The sequence below is a fragment of the Heteronotia binoei genome, chromosome 1, assembly GCF_032191835.1.
Source record: "Heteronotia binoei isolate CCM8104 ecotype False Entrance Well chromosome 1, APGP_CSIRO_Hbin_v1, whole genome shotgun sequence".
In the NCBI taxonomy this organism is placed as follows: Eukaryota; Metazoa; Chordata; class Lepidosauria; order Squamata; family Gekkonidae; genus Heteronotia; species Heteronotia binoei.
The window spans coordinates 155,316,355-155,341,401 of record NC_083223.1 but is presented as its reverse complement, the minus strand read 5'-3'; positions in this window follow the sequence as shown (position 1 = coordinate 155,341,401).

The following is a 25,047-nucleotide window of genomic DNA, read 5'->3' as shown; positions in this document are numbered from 1 at the left end:
GCTGCTTATGCTAACACAGAGGTCTCAAGCTTCGAGTGGGAAAGGGTGCAGAAGAAATGGAAGCACATCATCCTGCAGAAATGCAGGCAGCATTTTGGATACATTTGTTATATACATACAAATATATAGCTTCAAGCATTACTTGGGGCCATACTGGTAGACTGAACAACTACAGCTGATTTTGGTTGGGACATATTTCAGTCAACGTGGCTGAGATTTAAGGACATACTTCCCCTCCCTTTCTTTCCTTTCTTCTTTTAGATTAAAGCAGATTAGCTAACAGACAATTCATTGTACAGATAGCAGCCTTGGGACTATATATGTTCCAAAATATAAACATATACTGATGATACTTCAGTGTTTAAGTAGTATGGTGAGAGGATAACATTGTGAATTTTGCTTTCCTCTCAGAATAAAAATAAAACAATTTTCTCCCAACTTAAAAAAGAACAATTAATTCTTCCATTATTTGCTGAAGCCTTCAGAAAAGGTGAAATGAAAAGCTTATTCAGATAAAAAGTTTTTCTTGATAAATATAGCAAAGTTGTAATGTGTATTGTGTGTCTGCAACTCAAATCCCCAGGCGATTTAAAGGAAGTATCTGTGGTGAATGGTAGGAATATAAGAGAATCTGAAATCAAAGAACTCATCAAGGACAGCTTTGTGGTCTGTTCCTTTGACAGAGAGATCCCTCTATTGTTCTGGGAGATTTCACATCAAGCTCCCTGAAATTGCTTTCAAGGTCTTAATTCAATCTTGAGTCTGTTCTAGCGAAGCAGCTGAATGTGTGAAGTCACGTATGAAAAGAAGTTGCTGTGTGTTAGTAAACCAGATTAGATTTTCATATTTTACTATTCATGGCTACCTTGGATATGCATAAGATGACAGCCAGGTGAAAGCCCATCAGGGCTTAACTTCTTGGAAAGAAATAGAGTAGAAGAATGCAATGAAACTCCCAATTTCTCTGTTCTCCTGACAAATAAAATCAAGAGGCTGGATCTGACATTGCCTTGCCGCTTGACCTTGGCTTTGTGACCTGAACTGTGCCCAGCAGTTCTTCCTGAGGGCTCCTGAGAAAGACATTCTGTAGACCTGCAAAGAAACAGAATCACTAAATGGGGGGAGGGACATTTAGTTCCAAAAAATCTTGACTCTCTTCATTTTTCTTCATAGGAACAATTTTTTAAAAATTCCTGATCTTAACTCCATGAATTTGAAATGTTATTCCAGTCATTTACTATTTATTTCAACTATTTTATCCTGAACATTTGTTGAATACCTTGGAGGCTACACATTATTAAACAAAATTCCCAACATAAAATTAATATAATAAACACCCATGGCATAAAATTGCAAACATACTTTAAAATTAGAGAGCCAAAAATATATTACAAAGAAATCAATGAACCAATGAATAAGACGACTTTATTTGCCTGAATAAAATAATAATCTTTTTGCCTGAGGCTAAGCCTCTATTAGTTTAAAACAGAGGTAACACAACAGAAAGGCCATGTCATTGATGGCCACCCAGAGAAGTGGCTAGATGGAGGGCCAGACAATTTGTGATTCCAGCCCAGATGCAAAGGAGGAGCCCTGTGAGTCAGGGACTCTCAGAAAATGCTCTGTCTCAATCAAAATAAATGAAAAAAGTAAAGTGAGACAGGCCTTAGCAGAATCAAGACATAGGCTGGGTACAGATGGGCTGCTTCAGGCACATGGGAGGCCTCCCAAATTGGGCTGCTTCAAATTCTGGATTATTCCTGGTCAAAGACTGGGTTATTCTTGGTCAGACGCTCCCGTGCAAGTCGCCCATATTCTGCACAGAGAGCACTTTGGCATGGTCAGATGTCTGTTGTGCACCATCCCGTTAGCATGGTTTGGGGTTTTTCCCCCATTCATTTTAGTGATCATGCGCATACGCAGCAGGAGGAGGAGAAGAAGATGATGACGATGATGATATTGGATTTATACCCTGCCCTCCCCTCTGAATCTCAGAGTGGCTTACAATCTTTACCTTCCTCCCCCACAACAGGCACCCTGTGAGGTAGATGGGGCTCAGAGAGCTCTCATAGAAGCTGCCTTTTCAAGGACAGCTCTGCAAGAGCTATGGCTGACCCAAGGCCATTCCAGCAGCTGCAGGTGGAGGAGTGAGGAATCAAACCCTGAAGCAGCTTGGGGCGGCCTGGCAGGTTCACACTGCCAATTCATCTTACTTGCGTGCTCCCCTATTCAGATGTTGGGAAAGGTGGATGGCATGTGGCAGAAGAATTTGCTACCACTTTGAGCCTTCTCAGAGACTCTGGAGGACAGGGTGAGTACAGGAGCCAGACGGGCGGCAGATGTGTACATTTAGACTTGATTTTTAAATCTGTCTGCCAGCTTTCCCTGTGTTGGCTTAAACTACTAGTCTAGACCCAGCCATATATATGCAGTCCCTCTGTCACACACACATATATATACACACATACAAAATGGAACAAATATTTTCCCACTCTGATATATTCACACAAAAATGACATGCAACCCCATCCCCCTCCACAGATACAATCACACAGGATAACATGTAGGCAGATAAATACACTTCACATAAATATTCTGGTCAGGCCTCAGATTCAGAAGGAGCTCACAGGAGCACAGCTCCTGAACCTTTCTGATGGTTCCCCTTCTTCCTCCCCACCTACCTTGTCCATTGAATAGTAGGTGCGGCTGCATAAGAATCCCTGGATTAGGAGAGCGGGCAGCCAGCCACCAGGGACTTTGCCACACCCCTAGCAGCCCTGGAGAAGCCTGCGTGATTTTGGGTGGCGTGTGGCTTGCTGGCCTTTTGACTGTGGGGAGGAGGCCAAGGACAGCCCCAGGTGAGTGAGGCCTGCCTGGGCTGGCTAGATCTCTAGCCAGCCCAAGCAGGCTGTGACAGAGAGCCCCCTATTTTTCATTTTTATGGACATCGTGATCACTGGTTTGGTTGCCTGGATGCCTGAAGATGCAACTCACACACACCAGCTTTTATACGTGGGTTTATCAACCACTTTATAAGAGACTCATGTCAATACTAACAGCCTCAGCTTCCCGATAGCACCCTACAGCTCTGGAAGGGTGAGATCCAAGAGTGAAGACCAGCTCCCTGCCACTCTGTGCAAGAGCATTCTCGGCCATTGCAGCGGAAGAAGTCATGCCGTCAGGAACTGCCCAGGCAAGCGGTTTCCATCCTTTTCCATGAAAACCATGTTGGTAGGCTAACATCACTAGTGACCATTTTCCTGCACTGCTGGACTCCATGACTGAGAAGCGAGAGGCTCACATACACCACAGTTGTTGCAAACATCTGCATAAGGCAATCAAGCTTATCTTGGGCGTGTATCCTGTCACATTGCCCAAGTTTTTGTCAAACAGAACTCTTGACAAAGAAAGGTACCATCCAGTGGAGGAAGAAGAGGAAGAGAAACTGTATTCCAAGACTAGAGCCATTGTATAGATCGGGTGTCACCTTAGGTTTCAATTTGACTCTCTATTGTCTCTTTTTAGATAAATTTGAGTAGATTAGTTTAATCCCCTCCCCCCATGCTTCCACCCATGCCTTGCCCAAACTGCCACTTTGGAGCCTCCTCCTGTCTCATTGTTACCTGGAGATCCATTCAGATGACCAGAGTCAGGTCTGCTCATTGGCTGGAGGCGGGCACCCAATCAGGTACCCAGAATAGACTAGATACTGCCCACCAACAAGCCAGCCTCTTTTGGGGAAGACTTTTTCCTTTCCAAAAATAATATAACCAGAGAGAAAGCCATGTTCACTCTCTCTCTGCCTGAGCAATATGTAACCAGATTGTTCCTCACTCCCTACTTTAAGTAAGGAGCATCAGGCATGGCACATCGCAGTGCATGTCTATATCTTCTAGTTGTGACTGGACCCTAAGCCACCAGGATCAGGTCGTATACCCTGTCTATGTTTTCACCCTTGTGTTTACCTCTGTCTATTTCAATCCTTTTTTTCTTAGACCTGTATGTATGTTGTATGAGTTTATACTCTTGTATGTTTGCTTGTAGTCTATAATAAAACCCCTTATTATTATTAGACCAAGTCTCCTCATTATTAAGAGGGTAACTCTCAAAGAAGACGCCTTTATAAATAGGTTTTTGATCTTGCTAAAAGGTTGATTGCCAACCAATATGCTAATGAGTTATTCGCCCCCTCTCCCCGTGCCCACTGCCGTCCCCTCTCCATGGCCACCCACAGCCACCTGCTGCCATTTGCCTCCCAGCGCCCTCCCTGCACCTGCTACCTTTTGCCTCCCTGAGCTCACCCCCTGTGCCAGCAGCTGTCCCCTCCCTGCACCCACGCCTGCTACCTTTTGCCTCCCTGCACCTGCCCCCCATGCCCACTACCTTTTACCTCCCTGTACCCACCCTCCCACCTGCTACCTTTCACCTCTTTGTGCCCGCTGCCGTGCCATCCCCTCCCCACCCACCCCTGCACCCGCTCTTGGCTCTGCTGAGTCTGGGATGGGAGAGCCCCAATGATGTCATTATGATGTCAGCAGGGTGCGCACGCTCTGCACTCACAAAAATAACACAGGGGGGCGAATGAAAGGCCATCAGCCTAGGGGGCGTAGGCGCCCCTAGCCCCGAGGCTGCTTGCGTCAGGTTGCTTTTGGCTGGGTGGTGGTTGTGGTGGCATATGCTAATGAGATATGCTAATGAGCTCCGCCACCTATTTTTCTACAAATGACCCCTGGTTCTAGTCCTTGATATATGCCAGTTGTACACTACGAAACAGGACAATGTTTGGTCAGCAATATAACTAACATATTTTCACTCCATCTTATATTCTAAGAGAAAAGTCAGCCAAATCGTTGGATACTTATATTCAGGAGCTGTGAAAAGGCAAGACAGGTCTTTCTACAAATCTAAAAAGAGTTCCCTGTTTTGGTTCAGCATGGTGTAGTGCCACAAAGTCCACTCTCCAGAGTGACCATTTTTTCCAAGAGGTCGGATCTGTGTTTTATGAAGTTCAGTTGTAATTCTATGAGATCTTCAGATCCCATCTCGAGCTATTTCTCTCAAAAGCGATTTCTGTCAGAGCTTTCTCAGCTCCACCTACCTCACAGGGTGTCTGTTGTAGGGAGGGGAAGGGAAAGGAGATTGTAAGCTGCTCTGAGGCCTCCTTTGGGTGGGGTATAAATCCAATTCACTGCCACAGGACATGGTGGCAGCTACAAGCATAGCCAGCTTCAAGAGGGCTTTGGATAAAAATATGGAGCAGAGGTCCATCAGTGGCTATTAGCCACAGCATATTATTGAAAAAGAAGAAGACTGTAGATTTATACCCCGCCCTTCTCTCTGAATCAGAGTCTCAGAGAGGCTTACAATCTCCTATATCTTCTCCCCCCACAACAGACACCCTGTGAGGTGGGTGGGGCTGAGAGGGCTCTCCCAGCAGCTGCCCTTTCAAGGACAACCTCTGCCAGAGCTATGGCTGACCCAAGGCTATTCCAGCAGCTGCAAGTGGAGGAGTGAGGAATCAAACCCGGTTCTCCCAGATAAGAGTCTGAACACTTCACCGCTACACCAAACTGGCTCTCAGTCAGTTTGGAACTGTGTGGGGCAGTGATGCTCTGTATTCTTGGTGCTTGGGGGGGGGGCAATGTGGAAGGGCTTCTAGCCCCACTTGTGAACCTTCTTTTTTTTGGGGGGGGGCACTGTGTGACACATAGTGTTGGACTGGATGGGCCATTGGCCTGATCCAACATGGCTTCTCTTATGTTCTTATGTTCAAACTGGGAGGATGCCATTTCTGGTTTGTGGCATGCCCAGTTTGTGAACCACAAACCATCACAAACTTTCAGGGCTAAATGAAACTAGTTCAGTTTGTGATGTTCATGACACAGTAGAACAGCTCCCGTATGGGCTAGAAATAGAAAACTTGCATGGGATCTCTGGCTGACTGCCCTTTACCTGCCCTACAAGTTTGGAGATGATTGGATTTATGGGGTCAGAGTTATGCCCCCCCAAAAGGTGACCCATCCTCCATTGTTTCCAATGAAGGGGAAAACAGCAAGAAAAAAGAGCAAAGGCAATAGAAGTCCAATAGAACAGAGTCAAAGTCCCAGAGAATCTCTGCAATAGAAACTAAATGGGGACATTTTTGCAAGGCCAGCAGAACCAGTGCCACCGTAGAAGTGCAAACCCAACAGAACTAAGGACAAGCCAGAGAATCTCTGCAGTAGAAATTGGAGGTGGTGGGGGGCATTTTTGCAAACCCAGCAGAACCATTACCACTGACATTGCAAACTTAAAAGGAGTGATCTCAAAGCAGAGTCACGAGAAATCCAGGCAAGAGGGGATTTTGCAAGCTCTGTGAAAGAAAATGGGAAGGGAACACAAAGAAATACTAGTAAAGGGCAGGGGAAACCTGTCGGAACTAACTTGACTAGTTTGAAACTGACAAGAGTGTTTCCAAGACTGGAGAATTCCACATACACACCCCTCCATTGCTTAGAATTTTGGTAAACATTTTGTTTGAGTGGAGACAGTCTGTCTGGAAATTTATCCATACACAAACTGACACAAACCTCCACAAACTGCTTGCAAGTTTATGGAAAGTTCATGCCAGTCAACCTGCCATGAACTTCAGTTCAGGAACTGGTCAAAATCCATCATGAACTTTAGTTTGTGAGCTGGTTCATGCCCATCACTAGCTGTTTTACTGAAGTGGTGAGGTAAAAACCATACTCTGATCAGCTGTAAAACGGCTTCTGATCAACAGGCAGCTGCAAACTTACAATTAAGCAGCTGTTCAGGGTGCTTATTGCAATCCAATATCCCTGTTCGGCTCACAGTCTGATTGTTGTTCAAGGCAAGGCCTTGCAAGAAGGAGGAGCCATAACAGAAGGCTGCCTCAGCCAGCTTGAAAGCAATAAGTATCTGAAGTCCCAGTGAGGGAAAAGAAAAAGCTTATAAATTTAAGCATGCTAAACTGGACCAGATCTTTGACACAAATAAATTTACCAACACTAACATAATTTTTTAACTTCTTCAGGCAAGGGAGGGGAAAGTCTGTGAGCTTCACAAAAGGGTTGTGCCTGGAATCACAATACATACTTTAGTTGTAAAAATCTAAGATTTCTGAACTTTCTTCTGTTTTCAAGAGCACAGATTACATCTGTTATGATTTCCCTGCTCTCTTGAGCCTACTTGGCTGACATTTTCCTTATTTGTTAGCCATATCAGGGGAAGCACTCACATTGTTTTTATTTCTTTCATTTTTCTGTGAGGTCCCTAAGATTTTATCTACATTGGCCTCTCCCTCATCTCTTCCGCTAAGCAAGCTTCGGTAGCTTCTTCCCCACCCACAGCCCCAAAATATGCCTGAACACTCCATAAACCATATGTTTGGGCATCTGCAGTGTCACTGCACACTCTAGAAGTGCAGCATGATTAATAAGATTTTAAAATTTACTATCAGCATGCATTTTTTTCTGGCACAAGCTATATCTTGTTTTCATTACAGAGAAAAATCATCACATCAAGAGTATGAGGGGGGGAAATATCCAATCATAATATCTGCGCAGAGGTTTGCTAAGAAGCAAAAAGTGTTGGGGCTTTGCACACACAATAGAAAGGGAACATCACTGTGGATGTCCCATGTTCAGAAGCCAATTCCTTTCCCTGGGGACACACAATTGCTTTCTTTTTCTCATAGGCACTTGCTTTATTTTTCACTTCCCCTGGTGTTATATACATATTTGGGGTAATGCTTTCTTCTCTAGGACCTTTGGCACTCCTCTGCTGCAGTTATGGTTATGAATACTTGTTTCTGGATTAGGGTTACCAGCCTCCAGGTGGGGACTGGAGATCTCCTGTTCTGGATGATCCTTTGTATGTTTCCTATATTTTTCAAAATTAGCACTAAAGGCCATGCAATGTTTGCTAATACATACAGCAAGGACACAAAATGAGCTGTGGCTCTGTTATGAACATACACAGAGCAATAGGTCTGAGTTTGCCCTGCATAAAGTATGCATCAGATCTTTAGCACCATCTTTGAGAAAGGTAGGTGTAACGTACTCAAACAGGAGACGCAAGTCGGGCAACATTCTTTATTGAGAGCACGTTGCAAGAGAGCGAACACGCGGGCCGGGCCCCGCTTATATACAAACCCCGGTTCAGCCTACTGGACAGGTCAGGCCAATAGTGGCCTGTTGAACTTCCCGCCGCTGCTGGTGATGGGCGGAGCTCGTCGTGCCTTGCGCTGGGCGTCCAGCCACCTGGTCGCCGTCGCGCAAGGCCTGACGCGCTGCCGATACACTACAGTAGGGTTGCCAGCTCTGGGTTGGGAATTCCCTGGAGATTGGGTGGTACAGTCTGAGGAGGGTAGTGGCCTCAGTAAGATATAATAACCTAGAGTCCACCCTCAAAAGCAACCATATTCTCCAGGTAACTCATCTGTCCTCTGGAGATGCAGAACAAAGTTAGAGTCCAGGTGCCACTGGATCTAATTTTCTTCTACTGCTTCAGACCCACATGGCTGCCCACCTGAATCTATCTGGAGATGTAATTCCAAGAGTTCTCCAGGCCTGATAACCCCAGGGAAAGCTACAGACTTAGAAGAACAGCAGGGAAAATGACTGCTGCCCAAGGGATGGTTATTTTCTGTGTCTTAGCTACCAGAAATGAGTGAGCAATACCTGCAAATTGAAACAGTAGGAAAAGAATGGTATGTCTTAGCATACCATTCAATATGGATGGAAAGGCACTATTATATTTGTAAACATGCTCAGTGCAGTCTATGGTTTGGTAGTCTTGTGTTATTTCATGTATTAGAAAATAATTGAGAAGCCCTAAAATTATCAACAGTGGTGCTAGAATACAGAATACCCTGATCCATGTTTTATGTAATGTACTCATGATGTTTGCTTTTAGTTGAGTATAGTTTGTCACAGAACCCTGCAATGTGATCTCAGATGCTAAATTATATCTACCTATGCCAACTTGTGATCCACTGAGCCAAACACAAGTGTCTAGCAATGCACAACAGCCCAGGAGAGGCTCATCTAATCTCTAATTTTTGCTGATCTTGTCAAAGGCATGACAAGTTATAATATACAGCTAGTATAGGCTTGCCAGTCCCCAGGTCCCTGCAAGGGATCCCTCAGTTCTGAAGTCTCTGCCCTGTGGCCAGTGGGGGGAACCCCTGCCCCAACAGCCATGATGTGCCTTTCCACCTCCAAAGGCTTCAAAGAAGCTTGAAAGGTTAGAAGTTTGGAAACTTGGAAGGTGTGTGTGTGTGCCTTTGAATTTCAGTAGGAGCAAGGCTGAATGGGAGCAGGGCAAGCCAGCAGAACCACATAACTGTTCCTGGTGAGTCTGTGAAGCTGTGAGAAAGGAAGAGAAGCCAGTACAGTGCCAGGACCAGTTTGGTGTAGCGGTTAAGTGTGTGGCCTCTTATCTTGGAGAACCGGGTTTGATTCTCCACTCCTCCACTTGCACCTGCTGGAATGGCCTTGGGTCAGCCATAGCTCTCCTAGGAGTTGTCCTTGAAATGGCAGCTGCTGTGAGAGCTCTCTCAGCCCCACCCATCTCACAGAGTGTCTTTCGGGAGGGGGGAGAAGATGTAGGAGATTGTAAGCCCCTCTGAGTCTCTGATTCAGAGAGAAGGGCAGGGCATAAATCTGCAATTCTTTTCCCATTTGTTTTACATCCTTTTCAGAAGTTGTTTGCATAGTAAAGAGTAAACTAGAACCTTTTGTTTCCTGTGTTAGTTTGAAGATGTTGGTGGAAATACAGCAGCTCCATTAGTAAATTGCCCCACTGAAACCACAAAAGTGCGTGCTTGCAAACTGCATTTAGTTTGGCTGCTTTGTGAGCATGGGTGTGTTCACTTTCATCAAATGGAAGTGCAGTCAGCTGCGGGGGGGCAAGGAAATGAAGACTGCATTCAGGGGAACTTTACTGCTGTATTTTTATTTATTTACTTTAGGAAATGGAAAAATTGCCTGGCTCCACCCCACTCCACATCAGGGCCCTGCAGGACCTGCCACAGTTCCACAGGGCCTGTAAGACAGAACTTTTCAAACTCGCCTTTAATGGTTAGTGGGAGGTGGCTATTACCTTCAGTATCGACAATCTCACTGAATTAATATAATGGAAAACAGAAGCTTGCCATCTCAGATTTTTAATATATATGGAAATGTTTTTATAGATCTAATTTTAATATGTTTGTAAACTGCTAATGTATTTAAACTGTTGTTAGCGACCCTGAGCCTGTCGGGGGAGGGTGGGATATAAATCTGATAAATAAATAAAATCCCCAGGTATTTTCTGAGTAGGACCTGGCAACACTAAGCTTGTACATTATGCTTGACTTTGTAGATCACAACTTTGCTAGTCCTGGTTAATTCCATCCATTGTGAACTGTAATGTCTGAAGAACATAAGCTCTGCAAAATCAGACATATCTAATCCAAAATCCTATTTCCCACAGTGATCAACTGGGTGCTCCTAGAAGGCCTTTGAGCAGGCCTAGTGGTTAGAGTGTCAGATGATGATCTAGTAAATGCAGGTTTGAATCCCTGTTCTACCATTGACACTCACAGGGTGGTGTTGGCCAATCATTCTCTCTCAACCTGAGCTACCTCAGGGTGGTTGTTCAGATGATAATGTGGAAGAAGGAAAATGAGGTTATAAGCTGTCCAGAGTCACCACTGGGGAGAAAAGTGGGGTGTAAATAAATTTAAAAATGGATATCGAGCCTTTCTCTATTCCAGACTGTCTTTGAACACAGAGTTAATTTAGCCTTCATGACTAATAACTATTGATGGATCTCTCCTTCATGAATTTGTTTCATCACCTTTACAATTATCTAGTACTGATATTTTGAGAGAAATAGAAAAAATTGTCTCTATTCACTTTCTCCACATTATAGATCCATACAAAGGCAGTACAGTACAAAGCTATACTGATTTGCCAGTATCACCACTACTGAACACTGAGTTGACATAGCCATCAGATTATCCACGACAACCCTAAGATATTTGTTCTTGTCAGTTCTGGTCAGTTCAGATCTCATGAATGTGAATATGACTTTCTGCCCCAGTATTTAGTAATCATTTGCCAAATTCTGGCCATTGCTCCAGTTCAGAAAGATTCTCCTGGAGTATTTTCTTTCCCTTCAAAAGATTAATATTTAGACATATTAGTTCACTGTTCATTAACTTAGAATTGTAGCAATAATTTGTATCAGTTGTCTCTTGCAAACAAGTTCCAAGAACAATTTGCACATATATGTAATACATTGTGGGGAGTTTCAAGACATAGCTGACGAATAATGACCCCGTGGGGGTTTCAAGGCAAGAGACGTTCAGAGATGGTTTGCAATTGGCTGCCTCTTTATAGTGACACTACGTGCCCCCTTCGTTACGCAAACGCGTGATCCAGAGGGTGCACAACTCCAAACTGGGAGGGCATTTCGGGTTTGTAAAGACAGTCCATTTGATTCAGAGACAATTTCGGTGGCCAGGATTGCGGAAGGATGTGGGAGAGTATACAACAGGATGCCCCACCTGTATCATGGCTAAAAAAAAAAAGGGGGGGTTGCCGCCGGGGCACTTACAACCGCTTCCCCCCGCCTCGCGCCCCTGGGAATGCATATCCATGGACTTCATAACTAACTTACACCCCTCAACGGGGAAGACAGTGATCTGGGTGGTAGTGGAGATGTTTTCTAAGCAGGCGCATTTCATGCCATGTAAGCAACTCCCCATGGCCAAGCAACTGGCTCAACTATTTATCCAGCACATCTTTAGGCTACATGCCTTCCCTGCTAAAGTAATCTCCGACTGCGACCCACAATTCATTGCTAAATTTTGGTCGCATCTCTGTGAACTGGCGGGAATGGAACAAGGGCTCAGTTCAGCCTACCACCCACAGACGGATGGGCAGACGGAACGCACCAACACGGTGCTTGAACAGTTTTTACGTTGTTATACTGCTTACAACAACAGCATACATAGCGCCACCAAAGTGAGCCCCTTCCAAGCGGTGTATGGATATGAGAGCAAACCATTCCCTGAGATTACCCCCCACCCACCCTTGTCAGCTCCCGTGGACTTTACGGAATGGTGGCGAGGGATAGCGGGAGGCTGGGAAGTTATCAATAAACAACTGCAGAGGGCACAAGAAGCCTGTAAAACCCAATAAAACAAAAAACACTCTGAACTTTGGGACTTAGCTATGGGAGACAAAGTGTACATTTTAATCAAGCATTTGCCAAATACACAAAACTGCAAGAAATTAGGAATGACATATTTGGGACCTTTCCCAATCAAAAGGATTATAAATAAGGTAACTGCTGAACTGGAATTGCCAAAAAACCTTAAACATGTCCACCCTTGTTTCCATGCTAGCTACTTAAAGAAGGACCCTGGACCCTCGTGTTGGCACCCCCAGACGGAACCACCACCTCTGACCCTGGTTTGTGGTCAGATTCATCATGAGGTGCAGGAAATCCTTGCTGCCAAGCTCAAACATGGTGAACTGTTCTAGCTCATCAAATGGACTCATTTCCCACTGAGTCAGGCCGAATGCGTCAGCTCCAAAAACACCAACTGCAAGGCCTTAATTAAAGACTTTTACAATAAACATCCTAATAAACCCAGGGGAAAGGGGTCTTAAGGGGGGGCAGAATGTCAAGAGTCACTCCATCTTGTTCCTCTTGTCATGTGTATTCAATTATATAATGCTAGTCTGTGTCTTAATGCTATGCTGTGCTTGGTTATGCCTTTGATATAACTGTAACTTGTTGCTTATCTGGAGGGAGGATGGCATGTCTGGGAATGGACTAGTTGCTAGGTAACAAAGGCTAAAGAGCTGGAGGAGATGTAAACCATGAACTGATAGTGAGCACCTGCAATGATGAGAGCTCTGCAAAAACGCCGCACAAAACCCCCACTTTTGCTTGGTGCACTTTGGCTTGAGTTATAATGGTCAGGGCAAAGGTTTATAAGTTGGGGGAACTGACAGAGAGGTCAGTTCCGACAACGTGTGTGTGTGCCTATGACACTGGAATAAAGATCTTGAAATTCAATTGTCTTTTCCTTGACTCTGGATCTGACAGCCTGGATGGAGGTAAAGGGGTTTGGTTGATAGAAAGAAGAATACTGGCTATCTTTCTGTCATTGTGTTACACACACAATTTTTCTGGAGGCATTACCTTGATGCCAACTTGTAGAGATTTGCAGTTTTATTGCTTGCAGTACTGAGAAGTCCCAAGGCATTCATTATGAACAAAGTGGAAGGTACTGGCACCAGGGTGTTGGCTGATCTCCAATCGGGTCATCATAGTCTGCATATTTAACATTTCCTCATAGATTAATTTAACATTTCATCATTAGATAATCTCAATTAAATAGCTGTGTAGGGTTCCTGTTCTCACTCCAGAGGTGACTAAATTAGAGTGATGGCTCAACTGATCCATATGAATTACATTCACTGACCCAATTTGAGAGTTTTACTTAGAAAAGCAGCATAGCGCAGCTGGGTGTTAAAATGTGTTCTCTTCAGCCATATGTCTTCTACAATAAGAAGTTAGTGCATGCTGTGGAGAAACGCCATCTTAGTTAATGTTGGTGCTTCGTTGGAAGGGAACATTAAACTACTAAAGCAGGCTTTGGCCTAGCCTCCCTCCATCCCCCCTCCCTTCCAGAGTTAAACCAGCAACTCTAGGGGGGAAAGCCTCCTAGAGAGGCAGGAAGTTCTTTTGTTTTATCTATTTGAGTTAGGTGGGAAAAAGGCAGTCTGCAGCTGGCCCTCCAAGAGGGAGGTTGTGAGTCTGTGGGCTCCTGACTGTGGGAGAGGCCTACTCAAGAGGAGGAGGAGCCCAGGCAGTGAGACCGAGTCAGTGATTCCCAAGGTAGACCAAGCTTACACCAGGGACGAGGGGATGCGTTTGAATCCACCTTTTATTTGCCCTTCTTGTTGCTGATCAGCTGCTGCGCTAAACTTGTACATGTAACTGTTTTTGTTTTGTTTTTTTATTTTTTTTAATTTCTCTTCTTATTAAATATTTTTACTGTTTTGAATGCTGGCAGTCAAACTCTGTACCACATAGATCCCCAACCGCTTAGAGCACGCTGCTTCTCCCCCTGGGGAAGGGGGAAGGCATGCAGTTGGGTAAGGTGCCAATCCTCCAGGGGTTCCCCAAAGATGTGCTGTGGTCTCTGTGATACCCAAGGGTCTCTGTGATACCCAAGTACAGGGTGGCAGAGGACCTTGAGGCCTGGCCTCATAGCTGGAGAGGGGGATTGGGAGTCCTATTCCTCTCAATCTGAACCCCTAGACTGAGCAGGTGGTGGCAGCGAGCCCAAGTGGCCAGAGGAGAAATAGCTCCCTCCAGGAGTTGGCGACTCAACAGGGAGTTGACGGAACCGGGTCTGAAGGCAGAATCGGGCCGGTTCCATCACACATGCCTTTATTTTTATTCAGTCATCAAGCTTTTGTTGTTGTTGTTCAGTCGCACAGTCGAGTCCAACTCTTTGCGACCCCATGGACAAAGTCACGCCAGGCAATCCTGTCTTCCACATCCTCTGAAGTCTGCTCAAATTCGTGTCAGTTACATCAGTAACGCTGTCCAGCCATCTCATCTTTTGCCATCCCCTTCTTCTTTTGCCTTCTGTCTTTCCCAGTATCAGGGTCTCCTCCAGTGAGTGCTCCCTTCTCATTTGGTGGCCAAGGTATTTGAGCTTCAGCTTCAGGATCTGACCTTCCAGGGAACAGGCAGGGTTGATTTCCCTTAGGACTGACTGGTTTGATCTCTTGCAGTCCAAGGGACTCTCAAGATGCTTCTCCAGCACCACAGCTCAAAAGCATCTATTCTTCTGTGCTCAGCCTTCCTTATGGTCCAGCTGTCACAGCATACATTACTTCTGTAGTAGCATAGCTTTGACTATACGGAATAGTCCATATTTATTTCTCTGCAGACAGCATTTGAAGTCTGACCACCAGTGTATCAAGGCCAGTGTTATCTAATCTGACTCAAGAAGCTCTTCAAGGATTGTGGGTCCTTTATATCATCTGTTACCTTTTAAAGTAAAGTAAACATAAACCTGGAATCTTCTGTATGCACAGCAAATGCTCTGCCACTGAGCCGCAGCCCTATCCTTAATCTCATTATGGATCTTTAGAGTATGTATCACTTTGGTCAGAATTCAGACTACAAGAATTCAAATCGTGTTTCATGAGGTTTTTCATTATGATGTTGTAGACAAGATCTTCTTGGAAGCACAGAGCAAGAAGAATCAGGTTGCTGGCACATTGTCATTTTATGTCATTCTATTATTAAGCAAGTGATCTCATTTTCAAATTATGCAGCCACTCTCAAGGACGGGCAGCATGGACATGGAGGAAAATAAGCAGAGAAGTCACATTTAAAATAGTTGCTGGTTAAGTAACTGAAGTAGACTCTACTCAGATCTAAAAGCAGCAGTACTAAAGCTCTATTAGTATTGCTGAAAAATTAGGAGCATGCTTCTTACATACAAAACTGCTTTTTTGAGTAAGACACATCTGGAATTAAACAAAATAAAAATCTAAATTGAAGCTGTCAACAACACTATTATTTTTTTCAGAATAATGATGGAAATTGTACTGCTAATAGAATTGCTGTTATTCCCTTCACAATACACCCACGCATCTAGTAAAGTTGTTTGAGTTTTGGCAAGCAGGTGAATTACTGCCATTGCTACAGTATACAATGCAAAACCCTTAGACAATATGATTGTATGTACTTCTGAGCAGCCAGTTCACATACTGCAGCATGAACCTGTTGGCTAGACATGGCATGTATAACAAATGAGAGGAAAGCTAGTGTACATTTCATGCAGCACAGAAGGATGTGAGAATGTTTCTGCAGCTCTTTCCTCTGCTGGCCAAGTCTGAGATTCAGCAACTGAGATTCAGTTGCACAAATCCTTCAAGACTAATATGGGTTGAGGCTGAGACTGTAACTAATACAAAAATCACTAGTATTGTGTGTGAGCTTGCAGTGACTGATAGTTATCCAAAACAGATGGCAGAACAACTTCCATAGAAATTATGTGTGGTTTCTTACTGTACAAACGGTTGATTGCTTTTGCAGGTACTCAACAACCCTTCTGCCTAGAAATTAACCTACTCTTATGCCAAGCCAATATCTATTAGATTTCATGCACCCAGCATGGTCTCACTCATTGATTGCTGCCTTGACGTGGCAAGAGAGCTTGTGCGGTTCAGTGAGGCTGTGAGCTATGCCATGCAAGGCCACCCAAGATGGACAGGCCACAGCTGAGATCCCAGACAAAATGCGATCCACTGGAGAAGGAAATGGCAACCCACTCCAGTATTCTTGCCAAGAAAATCCCATGAACAGTAACAAAAGGCTAAAAGATATGGGACTGGAAGATGAGCCCCTCAGGTCGGAAGGTGCCCAATATGCTACTGGGGAAGAGCGAAGGGCAAGTCCAAGTAACCACAGAGTGAAGCAGCTGGGCCAAAGCCGAATGGACGCTCAGCTGTGGATGTGTCTGATGGTGAACGAAAAGTCTGATGCTGCAAAGAACAATATCTCATTAGAACATGGAATGTAAGATCTATGAATCAAGGTAAGCTGGATGTGGTCAAACAAGAGATGGCAAGACAGAACATCGACATCTTGGGAATCAGTGAACTAAAATGGACAGGAATGGGTGAATTTAACTCAGAGGATCACTACATCTATTACTGTGGGCAAGAGTCCTGTAGAAGAAATGGTGTGGCTTTTATAGTTAACAAGAGAGTGAGGAAGGCAGTAATGGGATACAATCTCAAAAATGACAGAATGATTTGGTCCGTATCCAAGGCAAACCATTCAATATCACAGTAATCCAAGTCTATGCCCCAACCACTGATGCAGAAGAGGCTGACGTGGACCATTTCTATGAAGATCTACAACACCTTCTAGAATTAACACCAAAAAAAGATGACCTCCTCATCATAGGGGACTGGAATGCCAAAGCAGAAAGTCAAAAGGTAACCAGAACAACTAACAAGTTTGGCCTTGGAGAACAAAACAAACCCAGGCAAAGGCTAATAGAGTTTTGTCAAGAGAACAAGCTGATCATAGCAAACACCCTCTTCCAACAACCTAAAAGGTGACTCTACACTTGGACATCACCTGATGGGCAACACAGAAATCAGATTGATTATATACTCTGCAGTCAAAGATGGAGAAGCTCCTTACAGTCAGCAAAAACAAGACCTGGAGCTGACTGTAGCTCAGATCATGAGCTACTCACTGCAAAATTCAGGCTTAAACTGAAGAAAACTAGGGAAACCATTAGGCCATTCAGGTTTGACCATGATGACATCCCTTATGAATATACAGTGGAGGTGAAGAATAGGTTTAAGGAACTAGAGTTGATAGAGTGCCTGAAGAACTATGGATGGAGGTTTGTGACGTACAGAAGGCAGCAATCAGCACCATCCCAAAGAAAAAGAAAAGCAAGAAAGCAAAGTGGCTGTATGATGAGGCTTTACGAATAGCTGAGGAAACAAGGAAAGCGAAAGGCAAAGGTGAAAAGAAAAAATTCACCCAACTGAATGCAGATTTCCAGAGAACAGCAAGGAGAGAAAAGGAGGTCTTCCTGAAGGAACAATGCAAAGCAATAGAGGAAAATAACAGAATGGGAAGGACAAGAGATCTCTTCAAGAAAATTGGAGAAATCAAGGCAACGTTTCGCGCAAAGATGGCCATGATAAAGGACAAAAACAGTAGGGACCTAGCAGAAGAGATTAGGAAGAGGTGGCAAGAATACACAGAAGAATTATACAAGAAGGATCTCAATGTCCTTGACAATCATGACAGTGAAATTGCGGACCTCGAGCCAGACATTCTGGAGTGTGAAGTCAAATGGGCCTTAGAAAGCATTACTAACAACAAAGTGAGTGGAGATTATGGTATCCCAGTTGAGCTATTCAAAGTCCTAAAAGACAATGCTGTTAAAGTGATGCACACATTATGTCAGCAAATTTGGAAAACACAACAGTGACCACAGGATTAGAAAAGATCAATTTATACTCCAATCCCAAAGAAGGGTAATGCCAAGGAATGTTCAAACTATCACACCATTGCACTCATTTCACATTCCAGCAAGGTCATCTTAAAGATCCTACAAGCTAGGCTGCAGCAGTATATATATCGGGAACTACCAGAAGTTTAAACTGGGTTTCGGAGAGGCAGAGGAACTAGAGATCAAATTGCCAACATTTGCTGGATTATGGAGAAAGCACGGGAGTGTCAGAAAAATGTCTATTTCTGCTTCACTGACTACACTAAAGCCTTTGATTGTGAGGATCACAACAAACTGTGGCAAGTCCTTAAAGAGATGGGGGTACCAGACCACCTCACATGTCTCCTGAGAAACCTATATAAGGGTCAAGAAACAACTGTCAGAACGGGATACGGAGCAACTGATTGATTTAGAATAGGAAAGGGGGTTCGACAAGGATGTATATTGTCACCTCACTTATTTAATTTATATGCAGAGTGCATCATGCGGAATGCCGGCTTGGATGAAGCAGAAGCCGGAATTAAGATTGCCGGGAAAAACATCAACAACCTCAGATATGCAGATGACACTACTCTAATGGCAGAAAGTTAGGAGGACCTAAAGAACCTCTTGTTGAGTGTGAAAGAGCAGAGCACAAAAGTAGGCTTGAAACTCAACATCAAAAAAACTAAGATCATGGCATCCAGCCCCATCACACCGTGGCAAATAGAATGGGAAGACGTGGAAGTAGTGACAGACTTCACATTTCTGGGATCCAAGACCACTGCAGATGATGATTGTAGCCATGAAATTAAAAGACGTTTGCTCCTTGGGAGGACAGCTATGGCAAACCTAGGCAGTATAATAAAAAGTAGAGACATCACCCTGCCAACAAAAGTCTGTATAATCAAAGCAATAGTATTCTCAGTAGTAATGTATGGCTGTGAGAGTTGGACCATAAGGATGGCCGAGAGCAGAAGAATAGATGCTTTTGAGCTGAGGTGCTAGAGAAGAATCTTGAGAGTCCCTTGGGCTGCAAGAGGATCAAACCAGTCAGTCCTAAGGGAAATCAATGCTGACTGTTCCCTGGAAGGGCAGATCCTGAAGCTGAAGCTCAAATACTTTGGCCACCAAGTGAGAAGGGAGCACTCACTGGAGAAGACCCTGATGCTGGGAAAGACAGAAGGCAAAAGAAGAAGGGGATGGCGAAAGATGAGATGGCTGGACAGCGTTACTGATGTAACTAACACGAATTTGAGCAGACTTCGGAGGATGGTAGAAGACAGGATTGCCTGGTGTGACTTTGTCCATGGGGTCGCAAAGAGTCGGACTCGACTGCGCGACTGAACAACAACAAAACCCAGCATGGTGCAGTAGATAGAATGGTGGACTAGGACCCTGGGCGACCCACATTCAAATCCTCATTTTTACCATGGAAGCTCACTGGGTGACCTTGGGCCTGTCACAGACTCTTGACCTGAACCACCTCATAGGGCTGTTGTTGGGAGAAAATGGAGGACAGGAGAACAATGTTCTAAAGCTGCTTTAAGTCTCAGTTGGGGCTAAAAGCTGGATATAAATAAATACATGTAAATACAATACATGACCCCTCTTTTCCTTTTTTGGAGGGCAGAGTATAGCCACACATAATGGTAGATGTGTGATCTGATCTCTCCCAACCACCCCCCTCCCATTTCAAATTAACATACCTGCTAGATGGAGATAAGTTTCAACAGCAGAAATAGACATCAAAATCATACAAGGTGATAATCAAACTGACTGGGAACAAACTGAAAATACATACTTAAAATCACACCACATTTTAAACATACTTTGGAACCCATCTCTCATGACAAAGACACAAATATCACAAAACAAATTTTTACAAACTTTATTAACAATTTGGCACAGGAAGAGACATAAATTAGCTCTGGAAATATCAGCTGTTTCTCCATTTCTTAACCAAAACTGGTTCCACCCAGTCATGTCAATAACTTATTTTACTGTTGGAGAAAAGCTGGATGTTTTTGAATAAAAGACTTATTTAGATAGACAGAGGCAATCTTATAGACAAGCAACAATTGGAGAACAAAATAGGACAGAAAATAAAGTGGCTGCATTACTTATAGCTTAAAAACATGCTTAATATTCCAAAGTTAAAAGAAACTCTCTTTCATCAACTGACAGACTTCGAACAATTATTTATAGTCCTAAAAGAAAACACTAAAGGTTTATTGTCAAAAACTTATAACATTTTAATGACAACTTATACAATATTTTCTTATCAACAAGATTGGAGATGGGATTGCCACAAAAATTAGAAGAACATTGGGACATTATTTGGAACTCCCATAGCGTTACCTCACAAAATTTTAATATAAAGTTCCAATTTATAAAGACTCTGATGAGATGATACTGGTCCCCATCAAATTTGAATAAGATAAACAACACAGTTGATCCCATTTGTAGAAAAAAATGCAGAGCTAAGGCAACTTTCATCCATTTTTGGTGGTTTTGCAGACAGATATACAGCTTTTGGCAACAAGTGAAAAACCAAATAAAGGCCATCACTGGCTATGACCTTCCTTTAGAATCAAATATTAAATAATTGGAAAGACCCCAAAATAAGCAAAAGTTTAACAGGACTGATTTTTATACTGATAGCTACTGCTAGATTGACAATAGCAACTAAATGGACCGAGAAAAAACAGGTTGCTTACCTGTAACTTATGATCTTCGAGTGGTCATCTGTGCAGTCACACACATGGGTCTTGCCGCTGGCAACGGATCCATACCTCGGAGTCTCTAGTAGCTCGCCTAGAGCATTTTTGGCGCACTCTCTCATTCGCCCTGGGGAGCAGGCATCGACTGCGCATGCCTGGAGCAAGTGGAAGGCGCCTCTTCCACTCAGTTTATCCCATCCGCTACTGACAGTCTATGCAGGCAAGACCAGAGCAGAAAAGCCAGCAGAGAGGAAGGCTGGGTGGGCGTGTTTGACCACTCGATGACCATAAGTTACAGGTAAGCAACCTGTTTATCTTCATCGTGGTCTCTGTGCAGTCCCACACATGGGTGATTAGCCGGATGAAAATCAAAGAAGGAGCTGGATGCTGGCAAGAAAAATTAAATACTTACAATATTAAATACTTACAATATATGCAGGCACTCACCTGGGATGACCTCAGTCGAAGATGGCCCTGAGAACCGCTTGGCCAAAGGAGGCGTCAGGTCTGGCACGAACGTCCAAAGCATAGTGGGAGATGAACGTGGACGGAGAGGACCATGATGCAGCAGAGCAAATGTCCTCTAAGGAGACGTCCTCCAAGAAGGCCGAGAAGGTTGACACCGCTCTAGTCAAATGAGCCTTGAGACCCTCAGGTAAAGCTTGCTGGCAACTTCATAGCACAACCGAATTGCATTGGATAACCACTTAGAGAGTCTCTGGGTAGAAATTTTGCACCATCTGCGGGGATTGCCGTAAGCCACAAACAAGTTAGGGTCCTTATGGAAGGGTTGCGTATGAAAGAGGTAAAAAGATAAAGCCTGTCTGACGTCGAGAGTGTGTAGGGCTCTTTGTCCAGAATCTTTAGGTTTAGGGGAAAACGTGTGTAATGAAGTAGAACTGAACAGATGAAATTTCAAAACAACTTTTAGGAGGAAGGCCAGATCCACTCTTAGGGCCACCTTATTCCAGTGAAAAACTGTATAAGGAGAGTCAGAGCGGAACACGCACACGTCACTAGCTCGCTTGCCGGAGGTGAGTGCAACCAGCAGGGCAGTCTTACAGGAAAGAAGGTTGAGTTCAACGGTAGCTAAGGGCTCAAACGGAGGTTTCATAAGTTGTGCAAGAACTAGTGATAGACTCCAAATGGGCACAATAGGTTTAACAGGAGGGTGAAGGTGTAACGTTCCCCTGAGGAATGATTTGGACAGTCTATGGGAGAAAACAGTCTGACCGTCGACAGGCTTATGGAAAGCCAAGATGGTTGAAAGATGAACCTTCAAAGATGAATAACTGAGACCAGAAACTTGTAATGACAAAAGGTATTTTAAGATCGAAGGCAAAGGTACAGTCTCTGGATCAAATTGTTGAGAAAGTGCAAATGAACAGAAACGTTTCCATTTACACTGGTATGAATGTCTAGTAGAGGGTTTCCTGGTGTTTAGGATAACCTGTGCCACATCTAATGGCAAGTCTATGGCCATATTCTCCATGCTGTGAGCCCCAGGATTTGGGGGTTGTGGTGCCATATCTGGCCCTGATTCTGGGTGAGGTCATCTGCCAAAGGAAGGCAACGGTAGGTGTGATGAGACAGCTGAAGGAGTCTCATGAACCATGGTTGCCGTGGCCACCATGGCATTATTAGGATGCAATCTGTACCATCCCAAACGATCTTGAGAAGAGATCGAGTAATTAGAGGAGTTGGAGGGAAAAGATAATGTAATGGTCCTTTCCAAACGTGGAGAAAGGCATCGTTGCTTCTCCTGGAGTAAAAGCGATGGCATTTTGAGTTGCCCCTCGTTGCAAAGACATTTATTCATGGGACCCCAAAGCATGTGAAGATGCGATGCAGATAGCGTGGATTGAGAGACCATTCGAGGTCGTCTAGGTGAATCCAGCTGAGGGAGTTGGCCAACATGTTCTCTATCCCTGGCAAATGGACAGCAGTCAAGTAGATGTCATTCCTGATGCACCAGTCCCACAGGGCTATGGCTAGGTGACATAGACGGAGGGACTTGGTCCCGCCCTGCCTGTTAACATAGAAAACTGTAGCCATGTTGTCCGTTGTAATCTCAACATGTTGATCGGTTAAAGACTGGAGAAAGGACTGGAGGGCCCTGTGAACAGCAATAAGTTCCAGACAGTTTATGTGCATGCCGCTCTCCGAGACGGTCCACAGACCTCTGACGGTCTTGTCCTCTAACTGGGCTCCCCATGCCCACTTGGAGGCATCTGTAGCTACAACAGCAGAAGGAGGGGGAAGAACAAAAGGCATTCCACAGAGCAGATTGTTCGGAATGGTCCACCAGGAAAGGGAGAGTAGAACTTTCTGAGGTACAACAAGGATGGTGCTCTGAGGGTGTACATAAGGGTGGTAGGCACGAACAAACCAGAGCTGGAGGGGCTGCATACACAGTCTGGCAAAACGGAGTACCGTAGTTGCAGCCATGAGGCCCAAAAGACATTGAATGATGATTGCAGGTTGTGTCGGAGAAAATATGACACCCTGGGTCAACGATAGAATAGCTTGGGCCCGATGCAAGGGGAGAAAGATGAGGTGAGGACACATGCAAAGACGAGCACCTATAAATTGTAGATCCTGTGTTGGGGTGAGATGAGACTTGGTAACATTCACGCACAGACCCAAGGAGGCCAGAAGAGAGAGGGTGGTTTTGAGATCCTTTACGAGTTGGTGTGCTGTAGGGGCGATTATCAACCAGTCGTCTATGTACAGGAAAACAGAGATGCTGTGAAGATGGAGGGCAGCCGCCACCATTGCCATGCACTTCGTGAACACTCTCAGGGCGGTGGACAGCCCGAAAGGAAGAACTCGATACTCGAAGTGATGTTGTCCCATGGTGAAACAGAGATATTTGCGGTATTGAGGTCTGATGGTAACGTGGAAATAGGCATCCTGGAGATCTAGGGAAGTCATCCAGGAGCCCTGAGGTATTAAGGGCAAGATCGATTGAACAGAGATCATTCTGAATTTTTTGTAGACTATCCATTTGTTAGTCTCCTGAGATCCAGAATGGGTCTCTTGCCCCTGTCTCTCTTGGGAACCAGAAAGTACCGTGAATAGAAACCTGTTCCACGGTGGTGATGGGGAACAGGCTCTATCACATCTTTTTGGAGCAAGTCCAGGATCTCTTGCTGGAGATGAAGAGATGGCGGAATGACGATGAAGTGGTGATGGTGTGGGGGCAAAATGAACTTGATGGCGTAACCTAGACAAATTATGGTGAGCACCCAGGAGTCGAATTGAATGCCAAGTCTGGTAGAAAGAGAAAAGTCTGGTCTGACAGAGAGGATCCAGCTGTCGAAAGGGGGAGAGAGCAAAGTCAAAGAGACTGCTTGGATGGCGAGGAAGATTTTTTGGCTTGTTGAAAGCGCGATTTCTGGTGGAAAGGCTGCTTGGGTTGCGGGGCTTTCCACTTCCAGTATTCAGACTGTTTTGGAGAACGCTGACACCTCTGAAATGCTGGTTTCCAAGGTCTCGGCTGGTTTGACTGCTGTGAAACGGGTTGAGTGACTCCAAGCTGCTTAGCTCTCTTACGGCCATCATCAACAAATGTGAGAACCTCATGTGAGGCATGAAACAGTCCGAGATCATCAAAGGGTAGGTCCTCGATTTTCTGCTTGATATTTGGTTGCAGATTTGTGGATCAGAGCCAAGCATGGTGCCTTAACTCAACCGAGGATTGAAGGCGTAGGCAGAGAAATAAGCCAGGTAATTATTGACCTTTGAGTTGGTAGAGGCAAGACTGCAAATTTTGCGGGATAGAGTGTCTAACTTACGGCCCTCATGATCTGGAGGTGTAGGATGTCTTGAAAGTTTTGCTTTAGATGCAGAATGGACAATAATGGAATTTGGAGCTGGATGTGAGGCCAAGAATTTTGATTCCGGAGCATGGATTCTGTATAAGGAATCAAAATGCTTCGAAGTAGGTGGTACAGAGGCAGGTTTGTCCCAAGCCTCACAAAGCCCTTCTAAATGCACTGGTAGCATAGGTAGGAGTGATCCAGTAGGAAAATCAGCCTGAACTAAATCATGCACTACATATGAAATCTTGGGTGAGTCCGATGGGAGAATCACATTCAGAGCCTCAGCCATAGTGGTGATGAGATTAAGGTAGGCTTTAGATCCATCAGATGGGGAAAGATGGTTTGGTCAAGTAGTGTCAGAGCCAGGGGAGCCCGGTGGATGTTCAGAATTGGAAGTGCATGAACTGTCCTTCTCGGATTCAGTCGTCTGGTTCCTGAGGAGGTG